This window comes from Oncorhynchus gorbuscha, linkage group LG09, assembly GCF_021184085.1.
Source record: "Oncorhynchus gorbuscha isolate QuinsamMale2020 ecotype Even-year linkage group LG09, OgorEven_v1.0, whole genome shotgun sequence".
Lineage (NCBI taxonomy): Eukaryota > Metazoa > Chordata > Actinopteri > Salmoniformes > Salmonidae > Oncorhynchus > Oncorhynchus gorbuscha.
Window position 1 is genome coordinate 17,131,503 of NC_060181.1, and position 5,098 is coordinate 17,136,600.

The following is a 5,098-nucleotide window of genomic DNA, read 5'->3' on the forward strand; positions in this document are numbered from 1 at the left end:
GACCTCAGTCGCCAGCTGGACAGTATTTCCTCTGACACATTGCTGCAGTTGGCTTGTGGGTTAAGCAAGCAGTGTGTCAAGAAGCAGTGCGGCTTGGCAGGGTCGTGTTTTGGAAGACACATGGCTCTCAAACTTTGCCTCTCCCGAGTCCGTAGGAGAGTTGCAGCAATGGGACAAGACTGTAACTACCAAGTGTATATCACGAAAAAGGGGTAAAAGTACCAAAAAAATTGTTTTGTTTATATAAACTTTGGGTGGCTAGGCTACCTTGACCTTATCAATCCAAAATGATTGACTGGAATGAATCAATTTACACAACAGTGATTGCATACTGTGTGCGTAACTTTCTTAATTACAGGTGCAAAGGCCTAAACAATGCAACTCATTCCTGTTAGTTCTTTTGTCCAATCACAGTTGTTGTCTATTTTTTTTTGACCATATGACTTGATTTCGAAAAAATCATAGCCCACATAAAACTTAGCCCAAACGATTTAATAGCTGATTTATTACTATGTTATACCCTCCAACTAGGGTCCGGAGTTTTACCTAGTTATGTTAGCCCAGTGGTTCTCCAACCTCTCCTCAGGGACCCCCAGACGTTTAACAATGTTGTTTTAGCCCTGAACTAGTTCACCTGATTCACCTAATCAAGGGCTTGATAATTAGGTGTGGTCGTTCTGTAATACACAGTGTGGGGGTCCACAAGGACAGGTTTCAGAACCACTTGGTTAGCCAACCAGACCAGGAAAAACTCTGGGCCCCAGGAAAACACCCTTGCCCCCTGTCTGTACAACACATATTGCATGGAACTATGAAATGTGAGATGACGTATCCATATCTGTTTAGTGAAATAGCCCCCCTCCCCCACCATCTTGGACGTGTGGTGACACCTCTGACATCACACAATATGAAGAATTGAATATCCCATTAGTATGCAACATCAGCCCTGAGACACCAAGACATTGTGGGGAATATCCAGCATGGAAGAGGAGGCTTTGGCCTGGCAGCAAGCAAACCAACGTTCCATAAGGCAACAACATCTGAACGCAGGAAGCTGGTGGTCGAGGAGGTGCGCAAACAGGAGGAGACTGCAAGAAGTGCAAAGGCTGTCTCTCTTGCTAAACAAGGGCAATGGACGCGGTGGGAAGGCCTGGAGAGGAGAAAGATCAACTGGAGTGAGCTTTGGCAAATGGAGGCAAGCAACATCAGCTTCATCATAAGAGCTGTTTATGATGTGCTTCCAACACCAAAAAATCTACATCAATGGTATGGCGAGGACTCGACCTGCCCCCTCTGCCCAGCTCCAGCGACTCTCAGGCATATAATGACAGGTTGCAAGACCAGCCTCTCACAAGGCCGCTACACCTGGAGGCACAATCAGGTCCTCAAGAGCCTGGCTGCAGCACTTGAGACCAAGAGGAGTGCAACCAATTCATTACCTCCAAAAACAAGCAATCCCGTCAAAACAACAACATTCATCCGGGAGGGACAGAAAAGGCCCAAGTATCCTCCTACAAAGCCAGAAACTGGACACCTAGCCATGGCCCGGGACTGGAAGATGCTTGTCGATATTGGCCAGCAACTCATTTTTCCACCTGAGATTGCTTCTACCAACCTTAGGCCAGACATGGTACTCTGGTCCCCTTCTCGAAAGGCTGTGTACATCATAAAGCTCACAGTCCCGTGGGAAAACTCTGTTGAAGAGAGCTACGAGCGTAAGAAACTGCATTACACAGAGTTGGCAGCAGACGCAACTCAGCGTGGCTGGAATGCAAAGGTCTGGCCAGTTGAAGTGGGATGCAGAGGATTCGTGGTCCATCATCAGGTTGCTGAAAGAACTTGGAATCCATGGACAGGCTCTGCGGCAGACCGTCAGAGCAGTTTCTCAAGCAGCTGAAAGAGGCAGCCAGTGGATCTGGATCAAACGGAAGGACCCTTGCTGGGCTATAACTTCATGACCCCCCACCCCCACCTGAGAACCCAATTCAGATCCCTCCAACCTGAGGAGGGCATATGAGGTATGCGGTCAGCTGTATGGCTGGCTCAGGGAAGAGGACGCCCCTGCCTTGCATAGTCCCGTGGGACATCTTAATTGGGCATGGGACACAAGCTAAGGCTTGATACCCTTTAGCTGGCCACCTTTGATGAGGGTGTTTAGTGATTAAAGGCTGAAACACCCACTGATTCGAAGGCACACTACTGAGGATGTGTCCCAAAATTGACATCTTACCCCAGTCTAAGAAATAAACCTCCCATGCCACTCTGTCAACATCACGGCAAATCTCATGTGAGTGCATTCCATCTATTGGCACAATGGACAGTTTTTAACATCTCGTCCCGTGTTTTTATGATTCTCTACTACAGTATCTCGAAATATTGACTTACTATCTCAAAATCTTTAGATCGCAATGAAGAAAAAAAATATATAATATATATATAATAATTGTGGCAGGACTGGGCATCCAAAAAAAGAAAAACAACTAAATGTAATTGAACAGATGCCAGTCAATTAGTTGTTTAATAACTCCCACCAAAATGTTGGTTAACCGCTGAGCACTAACCAAAAAACACACACACTCCAACACACATTGTAAATACTGAACATTAGTTCATGACCATATGTAAACACACCTGCCAGTCCTTTCATCCTATCACCAACCACCATCCCTTGTCCATCCCCTTCCATCATACACACCCCTGTCCACAGTCAGGGACCCACCTGTCCACAGTCAGGGACCCACCTGTCCACAGTCAGGGACACCCCTGTCCACAGTCAGGGACCCACCTGCCCACAGTCAGGGACCCACCTGCCCACAGTCAGGGACCCACCTGCCCACAGTCAGGGTTACCACCTGTCCACAATCAAGGACACATCTGTCCCCAGTCAGGGATACACCTGTCCACAATCATGGACATACCTGTCCACAATCAGGGACACACCTGTCCCCAGTCAGGGACACACCTGTCCACAATCAGGGACATACCTGTCCACGGTCGTTGTGGCAGATCATGCCTTTCAGTTTGCATGTGTTTGTTGCAAGACCTTTTATCTCTTGAAACTTTTACTTTGTATTTTATTTGTTTATTGATTCATATGATCATTTAATAGAGAACATTTCATGTTATTATCTGATATATATGTGTGATATGCATCTCTTTTACTCATTAGTAAACATATGTTTCTCCACTGTAGTATTCCTAATATGTTGTATTTATTAATGATTACATTTATATGTATCTGGTTTACCTTATGAAATACTACCAAGTATGTTTTATTTCCTTGTTTTCCCAGTTCACCATCCTGCAATATCCTTTCATGATTCAAACTACAGTAATAAAATGGGCACCAGCCCATTCAACTGTAATCCTCCTATCTGTTTTAATGGACACAACACCATGACAGCCCCAACTCTAACCAGCATCAGTAACATCAAGATACAGTCCTTTATTCAAACCACAACTCTAACCAGTTTTTACAACACCCATCTGCACAAACTCACACACATTATAGTCAATCTCTTCTGTACATGAGGCCGGAGCTCTGACCCAGGTGAATAGGGATCAGTAACCTGTCTCTGTTTTGTCCTGTCTCCCTCACACATCTACAGGCAGGGTGACGCAGGGCCCACAGCAGGCGTCTAGGGGCAATAAAAAGATGTTAAAAGGCTGGATGAAGATGGCAGATAGTAATGGCGGATAATAACGGCGGAGTTATAGCTGTGGCTCTAACGGCAGTGGTGGCTGTGTCCCGAATGGCACCATATTCAACGGCAGCCCTAAGGATCTTGGTCAAAAGTAGTGCACTATAAAGAGAATAGGGTGCCATTTGGGATTGAACCAGTGTCTGCTCTCAGCCATCCGCGGAGTCTCACTGTCTGCCTGAATACAGTTATTACAACAAGAGAACTATTTCTCTTCTCCCTCTTCTCTCTATATATTTTTGTATTTCTTTACTCTGTCTGTCATTGCCTTTCTCGTTCTCTCCATCTCTTTTTCTGTGTATCTTGGTCTCTCTCACTCTGAGTCATGTACGAATGTGCACAATCACACACACACACACAATGTTTTCTTGACCTGCCCACAGAGTGACATGGACGTCCACAGCTAGCTTGACATGTCAGTGTGTGTAATGTGATGTGAACACACCCCTCCTGAACACAACAGAGTCTCAGTGATTCAGTTCCATATGAGGAAGAGCAGCTCCAGAATGCGGCCCTGTGCCGTAATCACTACTTCCTGTTTTCATGGTTGCCTGGTAACCACTAGGCCTATTAGTATATCTGATGTTGGTTGGAGGTGAGTCACAGAGTCAGAGGGTTTAGTTTGGTTTTACACTTTGCCAACATCAACCACACAACCATATTAATAAAGCCTCTCAGAGTAGCAGTGTTGATCTAAGATCAGTTTTGCCTTTTAGATCACAATGAATAAGATTGCATGGACTGGGATGAACTGATCCTAGATCAGCACTCATATGAGAAATGTTACAAATACATGTCCAAATCACACAGTCTAACGGCCATTGGTGGAGCAAGGTGAGGACCAAGATGCAGCGTGGTACGTGTTCATCATTTTATTGGTAAAGCTGAACACTAAATACAACAAGCAACAAAAGAACAACCGAAACAGCTCCGTCAGGTGTGAAACACACTAAACAGAAATTAACTACCCACACCACACAGGTGGGAAAAGGCTACCTAAGTATGGTTCTCAATCAGAGACAACGATAGACAGCTGCCTCTGATTGAGAACCACACCGGCCAAACAACACAGAAATCCAAAACATAGAAAATTAACATAGAATGCCCACCCTAGTCACACCCTGGCCTAACCAAAATAGAGAATAAAAGCCTCTCTATGGCCAGGGCATGACACAGTCTCTACAGCCTCTGCAGGACATGTAGATATAGGCCAAATATAGCATATTAATACAAATAAAAAAAGTTAAGAGGTTCAACAGAAATGAATTGCTAATTTTCTGTTGACTATTTCCAGACAAGACTCTTTTTTGCCGGAAAAGGCATGTTGCACTTGCAACAGAAACATGGTCAACTTAGTGCCAATGATCTAGAGATACAGCCTCACAGGAAGCAGAATG